At 32.6% G+C, this 17568-nt stretch overlaps 1 long non-coding RNA gene across 3 annotated transcripts in view; it reads left to right on the plus strand.

The window, feature by feature from the left end:
- The window catches only part of LOC134761273 (uncharacterized), a 195445-nt gene that overhangs the window by 136346 nt on the left and 41531 nt on the right, over positions 1–17568 (plus strand). For 2 of the 3 annotated variants that reach the window (XR_010139692.1, XR_010139690.1), the window contains 2 exons: positions 6430–6661; positions 8013–8891. The exons of the other annotated variant lie outside the window; for it this stretch is intronic. This is a non-coding gene — a long non-coding RNA (uncharacterized LOC134761273). Of the gene's footprint in view, positions 1–6429; positions 6662–8012; positions 8892–17568 lie in introns of those variants that run through there. 3 annotated transcript variants of the gene reach the window in all.

A 17568-nucleotide genomic window follows, 5' to 3' on the forward strand; every position in this document is an offset into this window, starting at 1 on the left:
TTCAGTAATCTGCCATCTACAAGCTGGATACCCAGGAAAGCCAGTAATGTGTTTGAAAGACCTGAGAGCCTTACAGCCAGAGATACAATGGTATAGATTCCATTCTGAGTCTAAAGTCCTGAGAACCAGGATCACAAATAGAAGAAGATGGATGTCCCAGCTTAGCAGTCATTGCTGACTGTGAATTCAACTTTCCCCTGCCATTTTGTTCTACTCAGTCCCTCAAAGGTTTGGATGATGCCTGTCTATGCACACTGGGGAGGGCCATCTGATTTACTCAGTCCACTAAGTGAATGGCCAATCTCTTCCTAAAACATCCTTACAGACACACTAAGAGATTATGTTTAACCAGATACGTGGCGTCTATGGTTTAGTCAAGTTAACACATAAAACTGGCTATCACATTCCCCATTTAAACTTTTGACATATCAACTAAGAGGAAATAAAGAAACAACAATACGCTTTTTTGAAAACCAGGAAATCTTGGGATTTTTTTCTAAGTTTATTCAAAGAATAATATTAGAGAAAAACTCAGTTACTGAAAATAGAAGTATATTTAGATTTGAAACAAAAAGCCACACAAAAATTTCTGAAGTTATTTAATATTCTTAAGCATACTTTATTCCTTTATTTTCTAAGATTAAGATAGGCATTGTTCAGGAGGGAACACAGGTTCCCAGAGATTGATGGCCTGCCCACCACTACATGTGTACAGTCAAAAAATAACTAAAAATAGAGCTATGATTTCACAATTCTACTTCAGGATTCAGATCACCTTAGGGTTTCATGAGATCATATTACCATAATGTACGATTTATTTTTTGGACACCATAAAGTACCATTATCCTAATGAGAATATGTCCACTGTGTTTGTACAAATTATATACAGCCCATAAATTGCTCAAGAGTATCGTGTTTATCTCATATATCAAATAATTGGTCTTACATATAATCTTTAGATAATTCACAAGTGCCTATGATTAGGTTGGTGCAAAAGTAATTGTGGTTTTTGCCATTGCTTTTAATGGCAATACCGCAATTACTTTTGTACCAACCTAATAGCTACCTCTGCCTTATAGTAAAGTATTAGTACCATTATATTTTCCCCCACCCTCACAAAAAAATCACAGCCTGTCTTCCTTCTTTCTTTAGAATTGTCTGGAGTGTAGAGGTGCACAGGTGATAGTTGTACAGACCTTTTCAATATTTGTCACATCTGACATAATCATATTGGTAGAAATTGTAGTGGTGTGATGCAGATTTCGTTATTATTACAGCTTTTTTATCTCTGGCAAAAATTGTACTTCTCTCTAGTTTAGAGTTCACTGAGTGAGAAAAGGTTGAGTTTTTAGTTCAGAAAGCACAGGGTTATTACCTGATTGCCTCCACTGTAAATTTCAACCTTGAAATTCTACAGTTGGTAGAATATCTACCAACTCTTTGCCATATCTTTTTCTTGAAAACTGTGGTGGAAATGTAAAGATTTATAATATCATTGTCACATTCGTCATGTTTTCATCATAAGAAACATCTTTGAAAACGTCTCACAGTGTCAGCTCAGAGGAGAGTTAATGACAAAGTATTTTAATTTAGAAAATATCTCAGAAAATATAGGTAAACTCACCCACAGGTTAAATGGTTTTTCTAAAGTTTTACAATTAATTAGCTAGAGGGTTCTGAAAGAAATTCTGTTCTTGAGACTTTAATTTAAGTTTTAAAATTGTCCAGCAATCTGTTCATCTATTAGTTACCATTTTAAAAAATTTGGGACAACCATGAACAGAAAAGAGAAAAATAGATTAATAACAAGGATTTTTAACTTTAAGATAAAAAACAGGCAGGAAAGAAATCCATGTTGGTAAAAATTCTCTAAAATGAATTTCATACTGTAACTTATAGGTGGCAGAAGATTGATTCTAATAATATTGTAATTACAAATATTTCTATAGATCATATAAAATAGAGCTTTGTTATGCACAAGAAACCTCTTCTCAAATTAACAAACAAAGTTTCAAAATAGAATTTCCCTTGAATGGTGGGTAAATAAAATTAATTATTAAGTGAATGAGCTGAGTAACATGTACATCTATCTTATTTCTCATCATCACGTGTGAACGTTCCTATGCGGTAACTTGTAAATAGTAAAAAATGTTCTATGTAAAGCATATTAAATTTGGAGTTTTTGAGTCTACTTACTAATATGTGTCCATTATAGGTGACTTAATGAAAGCAAAAGCAAAGCAAAAATTGAGAAATTTTGAACCCAAACTATATTTGTAGTAGTCTACATAATAAAAATGTTAGACTATTTAAATACAATTTCTTATTTCTTATACAATTTCCAGTTCCTTTCCATGAAACCATTGAACATCCTAAAAAAAAATTCTTTTTTGGATTTTTCAAATTCTGCTGACTCTTTCTGGTCTACCATCATCACCTTCCATTCCAGTCTCTGCTTGGATGTTGCTTTCTTTTTTAAAGGCCTTATACTCCATTTCCTATGGTTTAATCAAGTTGTTTATAATCAAGTTTTTTTTTTATTTTGGTTGATATGTACAGAGGTTTACTCCCTCCAATAACAAGTTTGCAGCTAATGCAACTAGTTTTACTTTTTCCACAGTTCTGGTTTGTCTCTGTTGTACAGGTACACATGGGAGTGATTGAGAGTTTTATCACACCTTTGATTCAAAATTAGTTCCTCTTTCCTGAGAAAAGCGAGAATCACATTTATTTAGCAGACTATAGAAATCAAGAAGTTAACAAAGTGAAGGGATTTCAGAAACAGGAATATGAAAATAAAAATTAAAGAGCTGGAAGATGGAAAGAAAGGAAGAAGACAGAAGAAAAATTGCCCAGAATATGTTTTGTAGCTTGCTTATTTGTTTTGTAACTTATTTATTTGTTTTATATTTTTAATCCAGTGAAGAAAATCTTCCTGGTTTTTAACTCAGTTTAAGATACTGGGGAAACATTAAAAGACAGTTGGAAATTAGGACAATAGAGAGAGCTTTTTAAAAACTGTGGTCTGGCTTGAAATTTTCTACATTGGGCAGAAATGTCCTCAGTACACTGTTTTCTGAATAAAGATAAACACATATCTCCATTCTAGCTTTTGAACATTAGTGAATGGTTTATTAAATATTTGGCATGCTACATAATGGTAACTATGTAACAACTGTCAAATACACTACTAATACATAACAACTGATGAGACAGCAAGGTGACCACATGGGGAAGGTTAATGATAACGACTATCATTTTTGAGTCTTATGTGCTAGGTATTATTTTAATCATTGCTGTGAGACTGGCACGTCATAAAATATACCATGTGTGTAAGCACATGTGTAAGCAAATGGTGAATTTTATGACACGCCATTCTCATAGTTCAGAAGTTCACACACCTTCTGAACTAGGTGCTATGAATATTCTAATTCTATAGAAACTTAAAGAGAAATATAAGGAAAATGTCTGGAATATTAAAACCCAAAAGAATTCCTGAGAACAGAACATCTGTACTAAACTCAAAATATCAGTCTGGGCTCAGCCCGTTTGGAGGCTGAGGTGGGTGGATCATGAGGTCAAGAGATTGAGACCATCCTGGCCAATATGGTGAAGCCCCATCTCTACTAAAAATACAAAAATTAGCTGGGTGTGGTGGTGCGCACCTGTAGTCCCACCTACATGGGAGGCTGAGGCAGGACAATTGCTTGAACCCAGGAGGTGGAGGTTGCAGTGAGCTGAGATCACGCCACTGCACTCCAGCCTGGTGACAGAGTTAGACTCCATCTTTCTCTCTCTCTCTCTCATATATATATATATGAATGACAGAGCTAGAGTCCGTCTCTCTCTCTCTCTCTCTCTCTCTATATATATATATATATATATATAATATATGGATACACTGAAATGCAAAGGCTTTCATTTCACTCGCCACAAATTTTGAAACTATTACAAATCTAATGGCCTCAGAACTTGTGTACACAAGTATACAATGATTGTCACGGAAACTATTAGCTCATAGTAAGCTTTGGATTCCATTGAATTTCAGAATTTTGGAGATGATAAGATGAATGACTGTTAGAGATGGAAGGGACCCAGAGAGCCTCTGAACTGCTTTGTAAATTCACAGATTGAAAATCTAAAACCCAGAGAGTTCAAAGACCTTACTCAAAGTCAAAGAGCTAGTTGGTGGTCAAGCTTACATTAATTCTAGATTTGGCAATCCAGGTTGATGGATTCTGCATTCTACCATCTAAGATTAAAATTTGACTGGAAGAATACTCTAGATGTTCAATCAAAAGCTAAAGGTTAAAATTTGCTTGAAATAACTCATGAATTCTATTTCCATTGTTTCAATTGAAAATTATTTGCAAAATAAATGTGCATGTACATTATAAATTTGATTGGCAATATTGATTTAAAATGGAGGTTATCAATATTTTTTTAAGTACCAGGTGTCAGAATTGTATTGAACTCCTAAAAGAATAAACCCAAAATAAGTTTTAAAATAGGACCAAAATTTGACACTAAAATCACAGAAAAAGAGTAATAGAACCCTGGATTGAGAATAAAAATGACTGTATTCTGCCTTAGAATGTACTCCTCTAAATGAACAGTAATTCCTTGAAGAAGTCTCTGTGCATATCTAAATTTAATTTTCTTCATTGCACACTAAGGTATTTGAATTTAATAATATCTATGATTCTTCCTAACACTGTGTTCCCATACCTGTTTGATTTTTAATTACCTCAGTCCTACTGAAATTTTTCTCTAACAGTAAACCTACTTTTCTGTTTATTTTATTCTAAATTATTTTACTGTCTATTGTCATATTCACTTTCCTAAGCATTTTCATGATAACAGCATTCATCCAGAATTTTTAATGACTGTTCGTTCCATTCTAAATAAAACTCAAATGCATGATCTTGAAATTTAGGACATTTTTCTTTCTTTTTTTTAATAGTGGGCTCATAAACATACTTTCAACCTGTATTAACCACTTCATCTAGTTTAGGAAGATTTAAAAGCTATCTATGGATATCAATAGTCATAATTCCATAGGATAAAACTACTCTCTTTTTCCTTTAATGAAAACAAATCATTTATACCAGTGTATTTTTCCTTATTAAAAACACATACGTTTTTGCATATTTTATATACTGAGTTGTTTGCTTCATTCACCCTTATTATTTACAGTTTAGTTATATATATTGATTATATTTTTAACCATTAGTAACCTCCTTTTACAGAGAAAACCAGGAAGTAGAAAATTGTCATTTACTAGCATTCTTTAGCAGAGTAACAGATTTATGAATATACTATTTTATAATTAAAGAAGCATACACATTTTTAAAGTATAATTTTTAGATGGCATAAAACTGTTTATTAACAGAACATATATAATCATAGTCTCTGTATTCTATAAGATGTCAAAAGTATGTAATCTTGAACATATGTTAGTAATTAAGTTTCAGTAGTTTATTTAGAAATGGCCCAGACATTTAATAAATATCTATTACTTAACTTGGCATAGCTTTAGTTACAAGTTATTTTAAAAATTATCTTTAGGCAGACATATGCTAACATTAAACAAAGCTAACTATCATCTCAAGTTATTTCCCTGTTAAGTATTTTATAGCACATGCACAATATGCAAAGCATCACAAAAGCATAAACCTAAAAAGTTAAATACATGAAGTTTTGTTTATTTTTATTTCTGTGCTTGATATACATGAAGTAATGTATTTCAAGCAGTTCATTTTTATTGTATCTTTACTTGTACATTTGTTCTTAGGTTGAATTTTTATTTTTAATAATCTTAAACATCTAATAGAAATAAAAACCTTAATTAACTAGTAAATCCAGGTAGAATAAAAATATATGCCAATATTATAATTAATGATGAAATACCAATTTTTATCAAACTAACAATATTGAACTAATTTTATTTATCAAAAGATGTTTACCCAAGTCATGTGAACATGTAGAGCATTTGGATTAGTTTCCATATTCCTGGAAGGCTTAGAAATATTTAATTTAGAGCCTGGTTTGGTGGCATACACTTGTATTTCCAGTAACTGGGGAGGCCGAAGCAGCAGAAACACTTGAGCCGAGGAATTTGAGGCTGTAGTGTGCTATGCTATGATCACACCTGTGAAGAGCCACTGCACTCCAGTCTCTAAAATATATGTAAGAAGTCTTGGGGGTTTTTTTTAATGATTAAGGACATGATAAAAATGAACATAACACATGGGATACTAATTTGATAAGACACAAGATTGTGGTTTCTTAGGCAGATTATTGAAAAGGTAAAGAAAAACATTTTACTATCTTTTATTAAAAGCAGACTAATAATCTTTAAAAAAGTAATATGTAAGAAAACAAAATATCCAGTTTGTTTCTAATTAGCCTTTTTTTTTTTCTTTTCAGCTTCTGATAGTTGCTTTTGGGGATCAATGAATTGCTTGAGAATCTCTGATTGGGCAAAAAGCCGAAGTGTCTATAAGAAGCTGAGGAGCTGGAGTGGGAACAGAAAGGTCTGGCAGGGTGAATGGAGGTGAGGAAGAGGCAGAGGACTGAAGGAGGATATAGCAAAGGATGCCAAAAGCCAAATGGAAGAGCAAAGGTGGTAAAAAGAAAAGACGGAAAAGCAGAGGTAATGGTAAGAGAGAGGTCCAAGAGGATTTAGTTTGGGGAGATGTTAAGTTTTCCAAAGGTGCTAAAATAGTTCCAAATGCTCTTTAGTAAAATTATGCCAACAAAAACAAGTGGATAGAGTTGGCAAGGCATATGGTTAGCAAGGATCTGAGAAGGTGATTTCAGTTGATTGAGAAGTTCCATCAGCGGAGCAGGATTAAATAGAGACATCAAAGGGAAAGCCACCACCCCTCCCCCCCAAAAAAAATACTGTTTTCTAGCCCAGAAGTCAGGGAATGAACCCAAATCAAAACAAGGAGCCAGGCAGAAGAACTTGCAGCCCAGGAGGTATCTTTCAAAAGAAGCTTGGGACTCTAATCCAGCTTTCAAGGATATACTCCAAATCCTAAGGATCAAAATCTGTCCCTACCATGCTTCAACAAACTGTCACCCAAACACTGGCTCAGGAATTAGATGTACTAGTGGATCCCAGATCAATCAGTCAGAAATGAAGAAGAAATCTTCAAAGATACATACTTGGGGTCCTGAGTGAGAAGTCCAGGGGTCCAATGATGAGTCTGATTGTATCTGAATCACTGTACCATAACTATAAAAAATTTATTCATAGCCCTTGTTAAAGATGACAAAGAGAACTTTATTTAAGAGAGACTACTACAGTGAAGTTTTTCTGTAGAGGAGAGAGATTGGGTTCAACTCCAAAAATAACAAGAACAAATGGAGATTTATAGCTAAGAAGATGGGTAAAGGTCACAGAATAAAAAATTACTAAGATATCATAATGTATAAGGACAATTTTGGCTAAACCTACTTGACAGGAATTTTGCTGAAGACAGGGCAGAGTGATAAGATATCAGGGGTGGGCAATGAGGATTTAATCAGATATCAAGAGTGGATGATTTTTCCCAAACTGACCTGAAAAATTCTTGCTAAAACTGGACTAAACAGGCCATGGACAGAGCTCAAGGTTGGAGCTTTGAGGGTTTAGAGGAGTCTGACCAAAGTTATGTCAAGGGAAGTCTTTGTCTATACACACACTACATACTATGTTATACATATAAACATACATACACATACATACATGTGTATTATGTTGGGGGGAAAAAGGAACTCTCATAGATTTTTGGAGAAATCATTAGAAGATGTAAGTGAGTAATAAGTGGGTAGAGGAACATCAGTAGAATTGCAGATGGGATCAGACAAAGACTGTATAGATGTAGAGGCGAGAGAGGTGAAATGAAAGCAGGAGACATGTAGGAAATGGGGCTCACCCTGAGATAAGGAGATAAAAGGATTTGTGAGACAAATATGGGTGAATCAAAATAAGTCATTGTCTAAACTCATCCTTTGTTGAACAGCTGGAAGAAGTGGGATTAATCCATATCATAAAGAAGAAAATATAGATATTTGGACCCAAGAGATTAAAAAAGTCAATGGATGACAAAGTGCCACCATTCTCTGAAGATAAGCTACAAGTATATCTCTTTGAACCCTATGTGCCATAATTTTGAGTAGTCAGAAAATTCAAGCATATACTTTTCATTAGAAAGACTGCCTGACACTTATGGGAAACAACATCAAGAATGAGAACTTACAAAAATAAAGCCTAAAAAAAACTTGTTACTCGAAGAAATAATCAGTAGGAGTGTTAGGGATCAATGTTTGTGGCCGTCAAAACTTCTATGCTGAAATACTAGCCCCAGTGTGATTGTATTAGGAGGCACGGTTTTTTTTTTTTTTTTGGAAGGTAAGTAGGTCAGTAGGATAGAATCACATGAGTAGGATCAACGCTGTTATAAGAAGAGACACAAGAGTTTTCTTTTTTCTCTGATCTCTGCCATGTGAGAATACAAAACTTCCATCTGTAAACCAGGAAGTAGACTCACAAAACACACTGGATCTGACATCTTGATCTTCAATTTTCTGGCCTCCAGAACTGTGAGATATAAATACTTGTTGTTAAGCCACTCAGTCTAAGGTAATTTGTTACAGCAGCTCATACTGAGTATCAAAATAGGGAAAACAGAAGTTTTAGAATAGCTTTATTTAATATTTTCATGATATTTTAGAATACGTCATATACAATAAATAAATATCTACAGTACTTTTAATTTAAAACGTATATTTAAAGAATAAAAGTCTAATTCATAGACCAAAGAGCAGAATGAACTAAGCTGAGGAGTGCATTGCTGAAATAGAAGAATGGGCTGTAAAAGGTCCAGGAAGACTAAAAGAATATTATTAACAAAAGAAAAAATAGAGATAGAAAAGGTACGTGGAAAAGTACTAAGTGGGATGCTTGACTATAGGCTCTGGAGCCAGACTGCCAGGGATTAATCCTGGCTGTCCCTTAATACCTGTGTCAACTCAGGCAAATAATTTGGCTTCCCTGTTTCTTTCACACTTTTAGAATAGAGATAATAATAATATCAATAATAATAACCATTCTTTAGTGTTATTATGTGAATAAGTCATTTAATACATGTAAAGTCCTTAGTAATGTGTTTGACATTAATAATTGCTTGGCAAATGTTAGTTAGTATCACTATTGTAAGGATAAAATTATAAAATTTTTTCCCATTCCCCTCAGTGTGTCTCCCTGAAAACATCATAAACTCCAAAATTGGCCTGTTCTATTGTGGTTTTTCTTAAAAAATTCCTTAGTTTTACTGAAGTATAATCGACACATAAAAATTACATATATTTAGAGCATACAACGTGATATCTTTATATACATATATACTGTGAAATAATTACCGAAATCAAGCGAATTCCCATTTTTAAAAGATGCCCATCCAGGACCTGATGGCTTCACTGGGGAATTTTACCAAACATTTTAAAAAGATACAATCATTTAAGAATAACACTTCTCAAACTCTTACAGAAAATTAAAGAGGAATCCAAACTCATTGCATGAGGCCAGCATTACCCTGATACCTGATCCACAGAAGGACACTAGAAGAAAAGAAAATCACAGGCTAATTTCCTTGATGAACATAGATGCAAGGATCCTCAACAAAATACTAGCAAACCAAATTCAACAGCACATTAACAGTATCACACATGAGCAACTGGAATTTATCCCTGGGATGGAAGGATGGTTCAACACTGGCCTATTGTTTTTAAGGCTTTCTGGTTCTGGAAACTGTAAACTCTTGTCTCCAAAATGACCTCAGGAGTCACCCAGGAATTACAGGAGACTATTCCAAGGCGCAATAATTTATCTCTCAAAGAGATAAAAGTTTAATTTTAATTTTTCTTTCTTCTGCTTTACCAAATTAATTTATGAAAATTCTATCTATACTTTATAGCCTCTTTTACAGACTGCTTACAATATGCAGTGTACTCTAGATATGCTTAGTCAGTAGTTAAACTCCTTCTTTTACTGTGTCTTGTGGAGAGGGCTCCCTCTATCATTTTTTGTTTTCTCAACACTATATAGTCAATATCTATTAAGAGAAGTTCTGAAGGAAAAACACTGAAAGAGGAGGAAAATAATAAAAGAAACAATTAGAGCAATACAACATAAATGCCTATAGCCAAATAACTAAAGGAGTTTTCATATTTAAAGGGCCCCATGAGTATCTCATTAAATAAGTGAAAAACCCTTATACCTAATTTAATTGTTGTGAAATCTCAGAACACTAAGATTTAATATTAAAATCTAAATATTGCCAGAGAGAAAACACACTAAAGAGGAACTAGAATCAGAAAATTATAGCAATGTGGAAAATACTAGTTGAGAATAATATGAATAGATCCAATGGAAGAATAAATATGAAATAAATGCATATAAAGTGGCATCCTGAATTGACTTATCAACTCTTTGTTTCTTAAAAACTAGCAAATTTGTTTTTTTCAAGTTTGAGAAATTTCTTGACCTTGGTATGGTCTCAATTTTTCATCTTATTTTGTTCTATGTCTGCTTAAATATTTCAACTGTTTCCATCTTTCACATCACTTATTCAATCCACACAGCTCTAGGACAAATTTTTACTTTCTCAAATCATAACATTCATTATTACTTAAAAAATAAGACTCTATAATTGGGCAAAGATAAAATTAAAAAAAAAACCTCCATTAATTAATTGCAAAGACGGCTTTACTTTCTTTCTCTGTAAAAATATCCATCTAGAGTGTTTTATTTCCTACCAGACAGTGGTTTCCATTTCTATTTGTGCTGTGCTGTAGTAGTTTTTTCTGTGTATCTCCTGATAATCTGTCATCATATTCTGCCTGTTGAAATAATAAGCAATGTTTTTCCAGATTGTCTTTCAGTGAGAAGAATAAACTTGAGATAGTTCAGAGCTGAAAATAGATTCCTAATTATGTAGAAATATGGGCACCACCATATCTGATAGAAATTATCATGTTTTTCTTTCAGTTGGAAAAGTTCTGGATGATTTTTAATCACTTCAGAGGCATTTTTATGTCACTAGCACATGTAATTTTAGTGGACACATGTATCTAGGTCAATGTCCCTTTCTTTAGGGAATCAGCCTTCCTGAATTCCTTATGGTCAAAGTGGATGTGTCAATGGTCATCTCTATCCTTCTCAAAAGGGACACATCTCCATGATCATATGATTAATTCAGTAAGAAATATTTTGATTAAAGCCAAGTCAGTTACATAATTTTCTCCTAAGGTTAGAGTAGATGCTCTTCTTCTCATAAGTTACAATGTAGGGAGGATTCTAATCTTGACCATTAATATAAATTTCCTTACTACAACTAAAAAATGTGATAAAACAGTTAAATATGCATACAGAGGAAGGGCATAATATAAAGGAAGAAGGTAACAGAAACTTGACTACATTGTTTGAACTCTCAGTATCCAGTTACATCTGAAGCTATTATATCTATAGATTTTTTAAATTAATTCAGATAATTTTTTTTCACTTGCACCTGAAAGAGTCTCAAGTAAGAGATATTTTCTTAATTTGACATAAGAAGAGACTAAGGTTAAGAAATTAAGTAACTTTCTCAATGTACACACATGCACATATGCACATGCATACACATGTATTTATTCATTAGAAACATTCTTAATTCAAAAAAATGAAAATTGCAGAACATATTGTAAAACAGACATCTTCTTAGGCACATATTTGATGATCCAATTTTATTTTACAAAGCAAATATGTAAATAAGTGAATATATAATGTATACAAGCTAAAATTATGGAAATACAATCAAGAGATCATTTGGAATAAATTATTTGCCTTTTCTTCAAAAATCATTTAGTCATTAAGACCATCTGAAAACATTCGTGTCTTAAGATATACTGTGGTACGTTGGATTTCGTTGGATGGTTTCTGAATGGAGTTACTCCGCCACTTATTTTACCATTTACGACACCAGCCCAATTCTTTAAAATACCAGTTAATCTCTATCATATTTTGCAGTATCAATTAAAATTTATGAGATATGGAATTAAAGAGGCAGAACATCTAGAAATTCACTTAATACCTAACTCAGATAATTTTGGGATAATTTGATGTGTTTCCTCAGAAGACACACACACACACACACATATATATATATCTGTGTGTCACATATATATCTGCTCAGATATATCTACTAGGAAAATACAAACCTTCATTTCTTACTCACTGGTTCTTCACTGTAGAGTCTTTAAATATGTGTCTTTGATTAATGGGTTTCAGTTAAGTTCCATGGCTAGTCATCCTCTATATGTTTTCAGAAGTAGCCAACTATCTACCTCCCAGCTTCCTTGACAGTGACACATAATCCCCTTTCCCCAGTGTATTTACTAAGACTAATGCTGTTAAACTGTCTGTAGTCAGTATTACAGATTTTTCTACAGTTTGTATACGTGATCTTGAGTGGAAAGTAGTGATTTTTTTTTTCCCAAATTGGCTCCTAAATTTTACGGATGACATGAGATTCTTGAAGAATCCACAATTATATGCAGTAGTGGGTAATGTCACATAGAGAACCAAGTATCTATTTCTGGATGTGAGAGCTTTTGAAAATATGTTCACAAATTTTTCTGCAATATGTTTTTGTATTTGTTCAAAAATATCCATGCCCCTCTTTGGTTTTATACTTAGAGTCTCTCCCTAGAGGAGGAGCACACGTCTCACCACAGTGACTTCGGGATTGGACATGTGGCTTGCTTTAGAAAAGGAAATATGCACAGGAGTGATATAAGCCACATCTGGGTAAAACTTCCAAGAGGCAAAATTAGAAATTTTCCTTTGATTGGGACCCTAAAAGATAAAGGTGGTGATACGGTTTGACTGCGTCCTGCCCAAATCTCATTTTGAGTTGTAGTTTCCATGATCCCCACATGTCATGGGAGGGACCCAGTGGGAAGTAATTGAATCATGGGGGCAGTTACCCCCATGATGCTGTTCTCATGATAGTGAGTGAGTTTGCATGAGATCTGATGGTTTTACAAGGGGCTTTTCACCCCTTGGATTGGCACGTCTCCTTGCTGCCACCATATTAAGAAGGATGTGTTTGCTTCTCCTTCCAACATGATTGTAAGTTTCCTGAGGCCTCCCCAGCCATGCTGAACTGTGAGTCAATTAAACCTCTTTCCTTTATTAGTTGCCCATTCTCAGGTTTGTCTTCATTAGCAGCATGAGAACAGACAGGTGGTAAGCAGGGCCGCATTTGACCATAGCAACTATATATGACCAAGAAATGAAACTAATATTGTGATATTAAGGGATTATTACTGTAGTATAACTACAGAAAGCTCACTAATATATTCACATTATTTATAATTCTAAGTGACTTATTTTAAGTGTCTGACACTTACTTTGGAAATCTCTTAGCCATTATTTCTTTCAATATTTTCTTTATAGCTTTATAGGTAATTATTCTATTGTGAAAATTTTAATTCTTCTGGTAATTAATGAAAATTTTGTCTAATTTTAAAAGTTGTTCCCATTAGAAGAATCTGGCTGTGATATTACCTATGATTCCTTTTATGTCTCTTTGAACCTATCCACTTTAATTAAATATTAGAATTAGAAAAATAGTTTTGTATGCTTCTTCTCATTTGGTCTGTATTAACTACCCTTATAATTTAGACTAAATTCCAACTAAAATATGCTGAAATTTAACGTAGTTTAACCTCTCATATAAATATTTTTTCTAGTCTATAGGTTGTCAAATAATGGTTTAAGTAAACTTCCCCATAAACATATAGATATATGGTTAGTAATTTCCTCAGAAATATTACTCAAATTGAAGCTAGAATAGTCAAGACAGTTCCTTGGAAAATAAATTTCTTCCATTTTATTTTAGTTATCTCTATATTTTCCTCTTTGAAGACTATTTTTATTTGTAATGTTATGAGGTTATGAAATTTATAAATCTACATTTTTATTTAACATTTTTTATAGCTACTTACTGAGCATTTTCTCTTTCTCATGGATTGTACTTGTTCATGGATTTGCAAAAAGATTCCTGAACAGTATGAAAAATAACACATGATTTGGTGATTAACATATTATAATGTTCAGTGGGCAACAAAATCTGTGAAAGTATCAAGAGGCACCTTAGTCATGATGTATTATGTCATCTTTGGCAAGCCACTTAATCTCTAAGTAACTTCTCAGTTTTGTCAAACAGAAATAAAAAGATAATATCTCAGCTTTTTTTCCCACAGAGTTATAAAGCAAAAACAAGTGAATATACCTATGATACATTTTAACATATGAAAACTGCAAAACAAGTACAAATCATTAGATTAAATATTTTTTGCTCTGGACATTTTTATAGTAACTTATAAAGATATTACATATTACTTCATTCTTTTTGAAATACTATTCCAACACAAAGTATAATGGAGAAAGTGGAAACTAGATTATAAAAATGGTTTAAAATCCTGTGTGCATATATACTCTGCCACACACAATTATTTTTAGTCTACAAAGCATTAGCTTTCTAGAAACTGCCTTATATATTCACAACCCTCATTATCAAATCATGAGAACTAGCACAGCTCTTCATGTCAGCATTAAAATGATTAGGTTCAAGTGGGTTTTGCATATGTGAAAAGTAGGAGATTTTTCTCTCGTATTTGCCAAGTTTCTCACTAATCTACCTTCATTTTGTTTGAACTATGTCCATGTTAGGCATAAAAGGTAAAACTACAGGTTTAATTTCCAACTGCTAGTCCAGATATAATGATTAGAAAAATGTGAAAGGAGTTTCAATTTGTTCTTGGGTTTGCAATATACCCTGATATAAATGACATAAATATTTTAATATACAGCTGATAGATTTTAATTACTCTGTATGCATATATATTTAATATATATGATAGATGCACATTTATGCATAAATGTATGCACAGATAAACATGGCTATTATTTGTGAATAATACAAGTATATGCACATGCATAAATTATAACTGCAGGTTAACTTATATTCTTTTATTCATAGATATATTATTGTGCAAAACTCATTTTTCCCAAGTAAGAAGTTTTTCCTTCTGGCACATATGCCAACAAAAGTTTTTCTCAGAACACATTATTTTTTCACTTCTTCCAGAAAGGAACAATGGGCGACCGGCCTAATTGGGAGCTTGTATATCAAAGCTACCTTTAATTCTACAGTACCACTCGGGGTTCTCAACATTGCTTCAGTATTGTTTGTCATTCTCTGGCAAGTTTGAATGACAAGTGCAAAAGCCACCATTTTTAATTTTGTATGAAAAGAGAAAAAGACAGGAAAACTTATAAATAGTTTTTCTTGGTTTCTGTAATAAAGGAGTGCATGCATTTGTGCAGCTCAGTCAAAATCTATAATTAGAATGACATGGATGCATCAATGAGGATTTAGCAAACACCAAGAAGCTGCTAAGTGTAGCTGAAAGCATTATGAATGCCAAATTATTACCCACTATGGTGCCACCTTTAAAGTCACATTTACTGAGGGAAATGTAAACTTGCTGAATGCTATTGAGAAAGAAAACATTTTTTCATGCTCCAGGAACTGAAAGTACAGAACACTAATAACCATCTATTTCCAGCTTTAATCCATGCAATTAAAAAGGTCAGAAGTATTAATGTTGATAAAGGTCTTTTAGAAAGAGAAGTACTAGATGAGACCCTAATTATTCATCATCATCAAGCAAAGTCATGACAGCAATTACCACATCGTCATGAAATAAGTATCTCAGAGGATTCCCAAGAATGTAAGCACATTTTATACAACCAAACACAAATGTTATATTATTAAAGACGCAATGATAAAGGTACATTTTATATATCTAACACAAAAAATTATGCTATGATAGGTAGAATGTGCTATGCAGATTGAATATTTTCAGTCATAATTATGTTAAATAGAAGCTCATACAATTTTTCACTATGAATGTATCCTCTCAAGAAATGCTCTCTGCTCAGAGAACAATATTTGCCCAAACAGATATTTGATTTTAGCTCATTATTGTTATAATATTTTGGAGATTAACTGAAAGACTCAGGGTTAATGTAGAATTTTGGCTCCAAATAAATATCTAATTTAGAAAAGGAAAGTAAATACTGAAATGTTAAAATAAAAAACCTAACCCAGAGATGGTGAATGAATCTAGAAAATTTAGAATTATGTAATATCCTTTAAAGCTACTTATTAGCAATTTCACAATTTGAAAAGCTCAATAGAAAAAGATATTTAGTGATAAACATGTTCATTGATTCATCCATCTGGGGAGTTTCTATTAAGTGTCAGTAAGTGTACTAACCAGTAAGTGTACTATTATTGATAACTTTTATGTAGTGTATTAACAGCTATATAAAACTATCGTGTAAACTATTATTAGTTTATTTTACTACTTTACTATTTACTCCTTTACTATTGAACAAATATTTACATTAGCCATTGTGATAATTTCCAGTGATAACAATAAAGACAAATTCTGTGCTATTGAGTAACTCTAGTTCAAGTACATTGCATTCAAATGCATTGCAATATATTAATTGCTTTATCAGAGTTGTATTGAAGATATTATTAAAGCCTAGAGGCTACCTTACCCTAACTGATCAAAGAACGGCTTTAAAAGTAGAAACAGTCAACATGATTCTGAAGAATTAAATGGGAAACCTCCAGCATACAGATGGGTAACGAATTTCAAGTGAAGGACAAATCAGGCCAGAAGTGTCAAAGTTTGTGAAATAGTCAGACGTATAGGGAGTATGATGTCTACAGAGTTTAAGTTTAATGTTTCATGATCGAGGGTCATGGAAGATGAGATCATAGAGATCATACAGGTTAAGTTAGTATAAAAGTGTCAGATTTGTGTTAAGAGATTAAAGTGTAATTTATATGCAGCAACATATATCTAAGTACATAATTTAAGAATTTTCAGTAAATTTAAAGATTTCTGCAATCATCATTAAAATCAGGTTTTAGATTATTTTCATCATGCTCAAAAGTATTTCTGTGTTCCTTTGCATTTAAGTCTTATTCCCACCAAGCCTAAACAAACATTGACAGACTTTCTTTTTTCTTTTTTTTGATAGATATTCTATCTCTATAAATCTAACTTCTAAGAAAATTTCAAATAAATTACATCACTACTTATGTAGTTTTTTTAAACAGGCTTTTTTCACAAAGCCGTTTTTGAGATTCTTCTATGTTGTAGCATCTGTCAGTTTGTTCTTTATTGTTCTATAGAATTCCATTGCATGGATGTATGGATTTTATTTATCCATTTACTTTTTTGATGAACATTTGGATTGCTACAAATTTTTGTCAAGACAAGATGAATAATTTCTTTAGAGAAGTGGAAATTTATAGTTCCACTATAAATGAAATCTAACTGAATTGCTAAAAATAAGGCAAGAAAACTACTAACATAATTAAAAAATTATTTTAATGAAACCATTAATGGATTCAACATAGTTGAAGAAATAATCAGTAACTTGAATAT

Source organism: Pongo abelii, chromosome 3 (assembly GCF_028885655.2).
Source record: "Pongo abelii isolate AG06213 chromosome 3, NHGRI_mPonAbe1-v2.0_pri, whole genome shotgun sequence".
In the NCBI taxonomy this organism is placed as follows: domain Eukaryota; kingdom Metazoa; phylum Chordata; class Mammalia; order Primates; family Hominidae; genus Pongo; species Pongo abelii.